Source organism: Eurosta solidaginis, chromosome 1 (assembly GCF_040869045.1).
Source record: "Eurosta solidaginis isolate ZX-2024a chromosome 1, ASM4086904v1, whole genome shotgun sequence".
Classification (NCBI taxonomy): Eukaryota; Metazoa; Arthropoda; class Insecta; order Diptera; family Tephritidae; genus Eurosta; species Eurosta solidaginis.
In genome coordinates, this window is record NC_090319.1 from 172,155,756 (window position 1) to 172,169,014 (window position 13,259).

Sequence of the window (13,259 nt, forward strand, 5' to 3'; positions counted from 1 at the left end):
CATTTTTATATTAGATTATTTGTAATAGTTGTAAATTATTAACTATAAGTCTGAAGGAAGGAATAGTTTTTCAGTCTTGTTGGTGAGCCATAAATACAAATTTTATTGTATGCGATTGTATGTATACAAAGTTAAGGGAAACTTAAATAAGTTAATTAATGATATAGAAGACAAAAGAGAAGAACTAATAGAACTATTGGTTGCAGTAAGCCATCAAATCGCGTGTAGGCAATTCACAATTTCTGTTTTTAATTCAGAAAATAATAATTGAACTTAAATGGTAATTTTCTGAATGAAAATTTCTATTGAAAATTGTGAACTTCAATTGTAATTTTTTGAACTTCAATTGAAATTCCCGAGCTTTCAGAACTGCAATTGCAACCTTCAAATTTTTTTTACATAAAATGAACAATTTTTTTTGTTTTTTTTTTTATCGGCCTATTGATAAATGATTCAGGTTCGATTCGAGCTCAAGGCCAGAACAATAATTTTTTTCTAATGATAATTATTGTTATTTTTTAATTTTTCTAAATTTGAGAAATTGTATTTTGTTTTTGGAATAGTAAGTAGAAAATTTTTCAGACAACCTGCCATAGCTGCGCAGATAGATCCATTTCGAAGGGTGCTAAGCCTTCATCATCAGTACGCTTTAGGCATGCTGCGCTAACCATTTAGCTATACAGCTGTGGTTTGTTTGACTGGCAAATTTGCTACTTCTATTCCTTTTTACCAACTATATTTATTCAGTGTTGCGCCAACTGGTGCAAATCACTGATAATGCTGGATTTTTTGTTTATTGTCAATTACTTTGTCTGACATTCCAAGTGCTCATGGTTTATTAACAATTTTTTTTGTTTTTTTTTTTTTTTTTTTATCGGCCTATTGATAAATGATTCAGGTTCGATTCGAGCTCAAGGCCAGAACAATAATTTTTTCTAATGATAATTATTGTTATTTTTTAATTTTTCTAAATTTGAGAAATTGTATTTTGTTTTTGGAATAGTAAGTAGAAAATTTTTCAGACAACCTGCCATAGCTGCGCAGATAGATCCATTTCGAAGGGTGCTAAGCCTTCATCATCAGTACGCTTTAGGCATGCTGCGCTAACCATTTAGCTATACAGCTGTGGTTTGTTTGACTGGCAAATTTGCTACTTCTATTCCTTTTTACCAACTATATTTATTCAGTGTTGCGCCAACTGGTGCAAATCACTGATAATGCTGGATTTTTTGTTTATTGTCAATTACTTTGTCTGACATTCCAAGTGCTCATGGTTTATTAACAATTTTTTTTTGTTTTTTTTTTTATCGGCCTATTGATAAATGATTCAGGTTCGATTCGAGCTCAAGGCCAGAACAATAATTTTTTTCTAATGATAATTATTGTTATTTTTTAATTTTTCTAAATTTGAGAAATTGTATTTTGTTTTTGGAATAGTAAGTAGAAAATTTTTCAGACAACCTGCCATAGCTGCGCAGATAGATCCATTTCGAAGGGTGCTAAGCCTTCATCATCAGTACGCTTTAGGCATGCTGCGCTAACCATTTAGCTATACAGCTGTGGTTTGTTTGACTGGCAAATTTGCTACTTCTATTCCTTTTTACCAACTATATTTATTCAGTGTTGCGCCAACTGGTGCAAATCACTGATAATGCTGGATTTTTTGTTTATTGTCAATTACTTTGTCTGACATTCCAAGTGCTCATGGTTTATTAACAATTTTTTTTTGTTTTTTTTTTTTTTCGGCCTATTGATAAATGATTCAGGTTCGATTCGAGCTCAAGGCCAGAACAATAATTTTTTTCTAATGATAATTATTGTTATTTTTTAATTTTTCTAAATTTGAGAAATTGTATTTTGTTTTTGGAATAGTAAGTAGAAAATTTTTCAGACAACCTGCCATAGCTGCGCAGATAGATCCATTTCGAAGGGTGCTAAGCCTTCATCATCAGTACGCTTTAGGCATGCTGCGCTAACCATTTAGCTATACAGCTGTGGTTTGTTTGACTGGCAAATTTGCTACTTCTATTCCTTTTTACCAACTATATTTATTCAGTGTTGCGCCAACTGGTGCAAATCACTGATAATGCTGGATTTTTTGTTTATTGTCAATTACTTTGTCTGACATTCCAAGTGCTCATGGTTTATTAACAATTTTTTTGTTTTTTTTTTTATCGGCCTATTGATAAATGATTCAGGTTCGATTCGAGCTCAAGGCCAGAACAATAATTTTTTTCTAATGATAATTATTGTTATTTTTTAATTTTTCTAAATTTGAGAAATTGTATTTTGTTTTTGGAATAGTAAGTAGAAAATTTTTCAGACAACCTGCCATAGCTGCGCAGATAGATCCATTTCGAAGGGTGCTAAGCCTTCATCATCAGTACGCTTTAGGCATGCTGCGCTAACCATTTAGCACCAGTTGGCGCAACACTGAATAAATATAGTTGGTAAAAAGGAATAGAAGTAGCAAATTTGCCAGTCAAACAAACCACAGCTGTATAGCTAAATGGTTAGCGCAGCATGCCTAAAGCGTACTGATGATGAAGGCTTAGCACCCTTCGAAATGGATCTATCTGCGCAGCTATGGCAGGTTGTCTGAAAAATTTTCTACTTACTATTCCAAAAACAAGATACAATTTCTCAAATTTAGAAAAATTAAAAAATAACAATAATTATCATTAGAAAAAAATTATTGTTCTGGCCTTGAGCTCGAATCGAACCTGAATCATTTATCAATAGGCCGATAAAAAAAAACAAAAAAAATTGTTAATAAACCATGAGCACTTGGAATGTCAGACAAAGTAATTGACAATAAACAAAAAATCCAGCATTATCAGTGATTTGCACCAGTTGGCGCAACACTGAATAAATATAGTTGGTAAAAAGGAATAGAAGTAGCAAATTTGCCAGTCAAACAAACCACAGCTGTATAGCTAAATGGTTAGCGCAGCATGCCTAAAGCGTACTGATGATGAAGGCTTAGCACCCTTCGAAATGGATCTATCTTCGCAGCTATGGCAGGTTGTCTGAAAAATTTTCTACTTACTATTCCAAAAACAAAATACAATTTCTCAAATTTAGAAAAATTAAAAAATAACAATAATTATCATTAGAAAAAAATTATTGTTCTGGCCTTGAGCTCGAATCGAACCTGAATCATTTATCAATAGGCCGATAAAAAAAAAAACAAAAAAAAAAAAAATTGTTAATAAACCATGAGCACTTGGAATGTCAGACAAAGTAATTGACAATAAACAAAAAATCCAGCATTATCAGTGATTTGCACCAGTTGGCGCAACACTGAATAAATATAGTTGGTAAAAAGGAATAGAAGTAGCAAATTTGCCAGTCAAACAAACCACAGCTGTATAGCTAAATGGTTAGCGCAGCATGCCTAAAGCGTACTGATGATGAAGGCTTAGCACCCTTCAAAATGGATCTATCTGCACAGCTATGGCAGGTTGTCTGAAAAATTTTCTACTTACTATTCCAAAAACAAAATACAATTTCTCAAATTTAGAAAAATTAAAAAATAACAATAATTATCATTAGAAAAAAATTATTGTTCTGGCCTTGAGCTCGAATCGAACCTGGAAAATGAACAATTTAACATTTTTTTTGACAGTTAAAGTGGTGAATTGCCTACCAGAGGTTTGAAACCACTTGCATTCGTGTTGGTGCTTCTCTATATCATTAATATAACAATATCTTTTTAATTATTTCATTAATAGGCAAATATACATTTTTTTCCTTAACATTTTAGAACTGTGTACAAAAATATGTAATTTTACATATCGCAACCTAAACCAAAAAGTATTGCAACTCATAATCAGAGGAGCTTTGTGTTGAATGTTGATTTATACCACAAAAATAACAAAATTCTTAACAAAACCAGGCTAAACGATAACGTTAACTACCAAAAAAACATAAGTTATTTTACGATGCTTTCATGGATCGATTTACACTTAAATACCGATTAAATTTTTCTTTTTCACATTTTTTAATTTAAAATGCGATATACACATTCAGTGGAATAATTTTACATCGAGGGTACTTCATGCAATTTTCTTTTTCGAGATTTTGCAATAATAAACGTAGGTACTCATAGTAATTTTTTGTTTTGAATTATGTGATTACAATATTTATAAGGACCATTTAGTTGATGGTATTGGTACTGTAAGTTAAATTCATCAGCAATTATTTATATTCAAAATATTTTCTTGTTATACATCTAATTTATAAACTTTGGATAAAAATTATTGACAAATTCGTTGCAATTAAATTGCTTTAAAAATTGTTGCAAACTTTACGCCATTGTTGAATATTTTTAATAAAGAGAATAAAAAGCTTAGAGTAATTAATTAGAATACAATTTTAAGTCCACCATTTATGTGCGGCTCAGTGGCTTCGGTTGCATCCGTCTCTGCGTCGTCTTCATCATCGCCGTCGTCATCAGATTCTTCTTCATTGTCTTGCATTTCATCTGTGTCATCAACTTCCATGTCCTCCTGTAAAAAGGTCGTTTTTTCTTAAATTACATCAAACTATTAATACGTAAAAATATCGCATTTTACTTCTTCTTCGTCTTCGTCTTCATTTTCGTCCACCCCATCTTCACCGGACTGTTTGTCATCATTCTCATGTTGTGTGCTCGCCAAGTCACCCGCTCATTTTTAGGCGCTGTTGTATTTCAAGTATAGCGTATGTTGGATTACCCTCATATCTACGAACCACTGGTTGTTGAACTTCACTCAGTTCCTCTTCATGGTCAAATTCTTTTTCTGCACGTTCGCGTGCAATTTGGTCAGGATGCTGTGACAAAACTTCAGCCCATGAACACTTTTATTTCTTCATACATTTTTTGTCAGATTTGGATCTTAGGTTTTTAGGCGACACCCGATTGGTCAGTGTGCGCTCATGGAATGGCGTGCCCACTGACCTATTCTTCATATTACTCCATGCTGCGTTGCCGTTATGTCTATTCATGAATTAAACTGCCTTTGAATCACCTGTGTCTTCCTTAACTGAAATACCATCCTCATTGAAGAACTCTGAATAACTAATACGTTTTGCTGGACGTAAATAATGTGACTTCAACATTTCCTCATAAATAGAATTTCTCTTTTGGCGTCATGCGCGTACCTGCAATACATTTTAAATTATATTAATATAAATATAGCAAACATTTTCTTTTATTTATATACCGGATTTGATCCACTATATTCCACCTTGTTGCGTGGGCGACGCTTCCGATTACGATTTACTGATGTTTCGTAAATGTCAACACTGTTGCTATTGTTGCTATTTGTTATTGATCCATCATAAAAGTCCTCATCATCGTCGTCCGCATACGTGTTACGTTTAACAAAATCAGAATCATCATCGTCATCATTGGCCTCCTGCTCTGAACTATTGCCGCTATCTGTAGTCTGTTGTTTTTCTTCATAGTGCTCATCGTATTTTGAGGACTTTATGTTAGCCGAACGCGAAGATTTCGTATTGCCCGTGGTAACAGGAGCAGTAACAGTTTGTTTTTTATAATACTTGCACTTGGAAATCATAAGATTTTGGGCTTTCACATCATTGTGACAGTAGCTTTATCGTGTAATTTTTCCAAAATGTTAACAATGTGTATGCCTAGTGTTAGCACATACTTTTAATGGACACGACAATCTTTAATTAAAGAATGTAGATCGCGATCAAAACGCTGTAACACAAGAAAAAGGTAACGAGCATCACCAAAATAATGAGAACCTGATGCGATGTAGCTGGGTATACCCGTAGGTGGAAGTTGGGTTAGTGATGCTGTAACATTTGGTTGTTTACCCAAGTTAAAATTTTCCACTTTTAAATGGTTTGCTAAATAAAACAAGAGTTCTTATTTATTTTTTCTATGAATTAAAGAAAAATTCTTACCTTCGTCGTTGGCAGTGTTCATTAAACAATGGATTCTACAAACAGAGGACCATTTGAATGTGGTTCGATTTTTACCACGAATTTTGCATTTTCGTTGGTTACCGGAATGCTGATATTATCCGAAGCCAAAAATATTTCTCCAAAATTTCCTTTGCCTATGTGTAGACAGTGTGCAAAAGGGAGAATAGCAGGTATTAGAGCCTTCCGCGATTTACAACCAGATTGACTGAATTTTGTGTGTGTTAGTGCAGTCGGGTGGCTTCGTGACACACGTATTTGTTGTCGGCTACACGTTGATGAAAATCAAAAATTTTTGATTTTCTCATTTGACGCTAGCTTATTTGATAGTCGCGGGGTGTGATTGACAAAACGCAGTGTTGTATTTAGTTTGTGTCGACATTCAAAATGAACAAGTGCGCGGAAGAACAGCAATTCATATTAAAATTTATTGAAAATTATCAATGTTTAGCAGCTTTATGGAATGTAAGGCTTTTATTATTATTAAATAAAATTTTTATTAATTTTTTTATTATTTAATAAAACTGCTATAGTTGCAAGTAAAAAAAAGTCATCATCCGATGACGGCATATTCACGTCCGAACGCTACGGTTTCTCAATGCAAATGTTGATTAATGGCTTTTTATTTGATAGTCGCGGGGCAAGCGTCAAATACCCGACACGCACCCATACAAAAATTCAGTCAACCTGGTTGTAAATCGCGGAATGCTTTTATGAATGTGATAGCGTTTTCCGACGTGTTGGCACTAAGAAGTATCGATAAGTTGTTAGCATGTTTAGTAGATTGATTTCTAACTATTGTATCTATAAGGTGATTACAATGTTTATAAGGACCATTTAGTTGATGGTATTGGAACTTTCAGTTAAATTCATCACAAATATTAAATTCAAAATATTTTCTTGTTATACATCTAGTTTACAAAGTTTGGTTAAAAATTATTGACAAATTCGTTGCAATTTAATTGCTTTAAAAATCTTTGCAAACTTTATGCGATTGTTGAATATCTTTTTTTAATTAGAGCATGAAAAGCTTAGAATACGAACGTAGGAAAAAGCTTAGAATTATTAGATTCTTAGATACTTTTTAACCAGGATTATTTCAGTGTGTGTTGTTCGTTTGTTGTACAAATTCGTTGCATATTAATTTTCAGATCAAGAATACTCAAAGGTGTGATGGGAATAGATATTCATTATTGTTTGAGCGACTGTCGTAGTCGCCAACAGCCAACCCTTCTATTTAATAGAAATTAAGCTTAAGGAAACCTAAACCTGAATTTACCTGAATTTTATATTGAATTTATTGATATATGTACCTTTTACGTATAAGTACGCATTCTGAATTATTTGCACGTACAAATACGTAATATCATATATTACGTACATATTTATTAAATTTAAGAATTTGAAATGTTTGTATTTTACGCTAACGCGCGAGCGTATTTCACCTCTCTGGCAACCCCAACAATGGGTTGACAGATGTGACTATGTACGTACATACATACATTTATATTATTGTTTTGACATTTCTTTTCATATTTTATTATTCACTCGAAATTTATCCATCCCGTGTGTGACACAAAGAATTGTACAAACCCTTTTTTTATTAAAACGAAACAATTTTAAATTTTATAAAGTGCTCTTTTTATTCATGTCGAAAGCATAGTTTCGCCAGTTGAGACGCGTTCGGTTACCAGCGCCCCTTTCTACATAATCTCAGTGCACAAAGAGAACCTCCAATAAACCAGAGTGAAACTTATATTCCCGGCGTTAGCAGCAGGGACATACCACCATCGCATCACCACCGCCACAATCCTCACCATCACCACCACAGCTACATCCCGCCAGGAAAAAAAAGGTAAATTTGTATTGCCAGCTCCCCTAAACAGTGGTCCTTCGACGCCACTAAGGAAACCAGCGCAATAAAAACGCAAGTACCTTCGCCCTTTTTGTAAACCGTGAGTATTAAATGAGATATAATACAACCCAATCACGGAAAAAATATACATAAAAGAGAAAAATCAAGGCAATTTTCATTTTCGAGGATTAGAATTTCCCGCCAATAATCCTCATTTCCCGCCAAATTTTCTCAAGTTCCCACTAAAATTGCACATACCATTTCGTATATATATATATATATATATATACATATAGCAATAACCCCATATTGCAAAACTCAGTACGGTGTATGTGCAAAGCAAAATAAGAAAAACTCAGTAGTTAGCTACAGTGGGCAGACTTGCTAAAAGCACCCCTTATATTTTAATGCGACAAATCTCTTAATAATTTAAAATTTCCTCATTTAAATTAAAATATCTCTTGTCGTTAATTAAATATATTGCACAACCTCTGCTAACTTCTGATTTCTCCCCATTGAATTAATAAAAAAAAAAAAAAAAACGCAAGCAAATTTTCTCGGTTTCCTCATTTGCGTATACAAGAAAGCGACATAAGCGGTGAAACAAAATCTCATACAGTGGTACAAGAGTGGTTCAGTGCGTACACTAGCGTTTGAAAAATATATCTCTCTTGTGTAAAGCTAAAAAATTTTCCCGAGTAATTTAGTATTTCACTCTGTATCCCCATTTATACAGTCCACAAAAATATCGATAGTGAAAATCTTAAAAAAGAATTACTCATATTTACATATATATATATTTGTATTTTTCCCACGTATATTTAAACCACCCTCATATACATATATTAAATATAGTGCAAACGCAGCACAGTGGTAAAATTTTCTCAGTCTCACCCTCAAATAAATTTAACTTAAAAACTTTTTTTGGTTTTGAAAAGTATTCTCTCTTGCTATTTAACGTGAATATTTAAACGTAACTCCCTCACATAGTTAAAAGCAAATACTCTCTCTTCAAAAAAAAAAAAAGTTTTCTCTCTGAAGTTAAATTTTTTGTTAATTCTCAACTCTAAGCGACATAAAACAAAGCTCAAAAATGAGTGACGATGAAACCAAAAAAGGTGGCTCCAAAACTCAAGGAGTTAAAAAATTTAAAATCTCGTCTGCCCCCAAAAAATTTACATCCGAAACGGACAATTTTTTGGAATATTGTGCTCGGTTTAGGTCGACGTCGCTCCAAGACAACACGGAGTCCTCACTCAAAATAAAAAACGCGACAAATTTTGGAATAGAGTCCAAACAGTCTTCGATAAGATTGTCGAAACCCCAGATCAGGACCTGCCCGAAGATTTTCCAACATCTGCTAATAGCATATACAGGTCCTGTCTCATAGCATACGAAGACACAAAAGCCCAGATAGAAGACCAGCTTCACTTGCTTAAACAAGCAAATGCCCCCGCTCCCCCTACCGTCACACCAGCTCCATCTGACAACTCCGGTATTTCGCTGAAAATCCCTCCCTGCGATACCGAAATATTTTATGGTGGTTATGAAAAATGGCCCTCATTTCGTGACATGTTCACAGCCGTTTATATTAACCATCCCAAACTCTCCCAAGCGCAAAAATTGTATCACCTCAGATACAAAACCCAAGGAAAGGCAGCTCAAATAGTCAATCAATTCCCCTTGACTGACGACAACTTTGCCTTAGCGTGGGAAGCCCTAAAGGCCCGATACGAGAACAGACGAGTTCTCGTAGATAATCAAATACGGGCCCTAATGAACTTAAAAACTATCACTACCGAAAACAGTGAAGACATTCAAAGGTTGCAATCGTCGGTAAATAATTGCCTTCAAATTCTCGCCACGCAACAAGTCTCCACAGATAACTGGGACCCCATACTTATTTATCTCGTGACCTCTAAACTCCCAGAAAATACAGTCACGTTGTGGGAGCAATGTCTAACCTCAAGAAGAGAACTTCCCAACTGGTCCCAAATGGACCAGTTCCTCACAACGCGATACGAAGTGGTAGAAAGAGTTGATCAATGGCGCCCAAGTAAAAGTAAATTCACTCCTCCTCAAACTAGGCCTCCATTTAAACCCCAACAGTCACATGCGTTTCCAAATAAATCGACCTCCCACACCCAGTCTCATATGACAGAGCAGCGAACAATGTACAAGTGCGCTATGTGTAAAACCTCATCTCACCCCCTTATAGGTTGCTTCAAATTTAAGAAGCTGTCGACCTCTGATCGCAGAAGGTTTGTGAGAGAAAACAATATGTGTTTCAATTGCCTCTCTCAGTCACACATATTGAAAGACTGTTCCAGTACTCAAACTTGCAATCAATGTCAAGATCGGCACAACTCAGTTCTTCACGAAGACTCATCTCAAGTGCCGAAAAGACAACCCTCACGACTGCAAAGGACAGCCTCACAAGCCACCACCACGAATTCCACAGTCTCACCCGGTAATACTCCCGATCAAGCCAATGCTCTGGATGAAAGCCCTTCATGCTCGCAGAAAAGCCGAGCTCTTGTGGATCAGGGATCTGAACGAACCTTTATCTCTACCAGAGCCCAAGATAGACTCAAGCTCCCATTCAAACCCTCTAGATTTGAAATATCAGGGATGGGCGGCAAGGTAGTTCAGACCTCAAACAAATTGTGCTCTCTGACTTTGGTATCACCCGATTTTGAAACCAGAATAAGTGCAGAGACAATAGTATTACCCCGGCTAACAAAAATGCTCCCCTCGCTTAAGCTCACTAGCGAGCTTCAAGCAAAATGGGCACACCTCAACCTCGCAGACTCGAACTGTCACTCCCCCTCGCAAATAGATCTCGTCCTAGGCAGTGATGTAATACCGCAAATCATCCAAAATGGCGTTGAGAAACTTTCCCCCCATCTTCTAGCGCAGAAAACCATTTTTGGATGGATTCTGAGCGGTAGAGCACCTGTGATGGTAAACGCTTTCTGCATGCAAGTGTCAGAAGTGTCGAACGAAGATCTTAACTCTCTATTGCGTAAATTCTGGGAATTGGAGGAAGTTCCCACCAAACCCCAAATAATCCCAGAAGACGAGTTTTGCGAAAATTTCTATGCAGCCACAACCTCACGCGATGATAACGGTCGTTATATCGTAAGGCTGCCGTTTAAACCCAGCTTCCCAGAGTCAATCTCATTATCCCACTCTCGGTCTTCAGCTCTAAGCCAGTTTCTTGGAATGGAGAGAAGTCTGCAGAAGAAAGGGGATTTAAAGACTCAATATGATAGTGTTCTAGAAGAATACCTCACCCTTGATCATATGGAGGAAACCGGCTCCTATGAAAAATTTGACGGAGGAAAATGCCTCTCATTTTATCTTCCTCATCACGCAGTTGTCAAACCCGAGAAAAATACATCAAAGGTGCGGGTCGTGTTTAACGCCTCAAAGAAGTCGGTATCTGGACATGCGCTCAACGACGTTCTTTATACCGGCCCTACCCTCCAGCCCGATCTGATGCTTCTGATTCTCAAGTGGCGTACCTACCAATTTGTTTTTAACGGAGACGTAGAAAAAATGTATCGTCAAATCATAATGCATGAAGACGACAGAGACTATCAGAGGATCGTCTTTCGCTCATCTCCGAGCGACCCCATAAAAGACTATCGTCTGAAAACAGTCACATTTGGTGTGAACTGTGCCCCCTACCTCGCCATACGTACTCTTCACCAACTGGCCAAAGATGTAGAGGAAACTTTCCCCAAAGCCGTCCCTGTTTTGACGAAAGAAACATATGTAGATGACATTCTCTCTGGCAGCCATGAAATTCTCTTTGCTGAAACATCTCTCTCCCAAGTCATCCAAGTGTCAGCGTCAGCAGGATTTCCATTACGGAAAATAACAGCCAATCACCCCAGTATAATAAAAAACATCAAAGAAGAGGACTTGCTAGATACCAATCTTTTGGAATTCGAGAAAGCAAGCAACACCAAAACTCTCGGCATACAGTGGAACGCTCTGACCAACACGTTTTCGTATACAGTGGACTCAATACCCCTCTCGTCCGCTAATACAAAACGACAAATTCTCTCCTCGGTCGCAAAACTTTTTGACCCCGCAGGGTGGCTTACGCCGATTATGATTCAGGCCAAGATTTTACTCCAAGAGCTATGGATAGACGGAACTGGCTGGGACGAACCAGTGAAGCCCATCCGCTTCATTAAATGGACGCAGTTCGCAATTTACCCAACATCTCAGAGAAAAAGATAACTCGATGGGTTGACTACATGCCGAACCAGCAGGTTGAACTGCATGGTTTCTGCGATGCGTCAGAAAAGGCATATTGCGCCACTATATATCTGCGAACAACCCACGGCGCCACCACGTCGTCCCACCTTCTGGTCGCTAAAGGCAAGGTTGCCCCTCTTCGCACTACCAGTCTTCCAAGACTAGAACTATGTGCAGCTCTACTCCTTGCCCGACTAATCGCCGTCGTACAATCCCATCTCGAGCTCTCTTTTAAAAATCTTTACATGTGGTCTGACTCGGAAATTGTGTTAGCATGGCTCGAAAAGCCTCCCCACGCTTGGAAAACTTTCGTATCCAATCGAACAGCTGAAATTATGGATCTCGTCGGAAGCGCCTCCTGGAAGCATGTAGGCAGTCGCGACAATCCAGCAGATATGGGCACACGAGGATGCAAACCCATGGACCTGGCAAATTCTTCGCTGTGGTGGAATGGCCCTGCGTGGCTGACCCAGCCCCCCGAAGCTTGGCCAAACCCATCTACCCGCAGCATCAACCCGCCTGAAATGCGCCGAGTCGAAGCACTATACTCAGCTGAAGATGACCCCGATGTATTGGATCGATTTTCCTCATTTACTCGCGCCCTCAGGGTCATGGCATATGCCTTCAGGTTCATTAATAATCTCAAGGACCGAATTCGAGGCATTAAACCCGCTTACACTCCCTCTCTGTCTCATGAAGATCTCCGCAAAACGAAAAATAAACTTGTGACGTTAACACAAACCCGATATTTTCCTCGCGAAAGAGCATGCTTGGAAAATGCAAAACCCATTGATCAAAGAAGCTCTCTACTAACCGTCAACCCATACCTCGATGAAAACGGGCTCCTCAGGGTTCATGGTAGACTAGTTCATTCGACGTTGACTTACAATGAAAAACATCCCGTTATTATCCCAGAAAAATCAAGATTCGCTGTCCTCTATATACAGTACCTCCATGAACTTCTTCTCCATGCCGAAATACGTCTCATGCAGCAATGCCTCAGACAGGATCTCTATATTCCACGACTTAAACCCCTCATAAAGAGATGCATACATCAGTGCAAAACTTGTACCCTCCACAAGCAGCAAATGCGATCGCAAATCATGGCGGCTTTACCCCCGGAACGATGCACATATGCTCCGCCTTTCACCACTACCGGTGTCGACTTTGCGGGGCCTTTCCAAGTAAAAGCCTC

General features: G+C 37.3%; 1 pseudogene; it reads right to left on the minus strand.

The window, feature by feature from the left end:
• Window positions 1-3,002: 3,002 nt before the first annotated feature.
• Window positions 3,003-6,222, minus strand: LOC137236941 (uncharacterized; annotated as a pseudogene).
• Window positions 6,223-13,259: the final 7,037 nt, after the last annotated feature.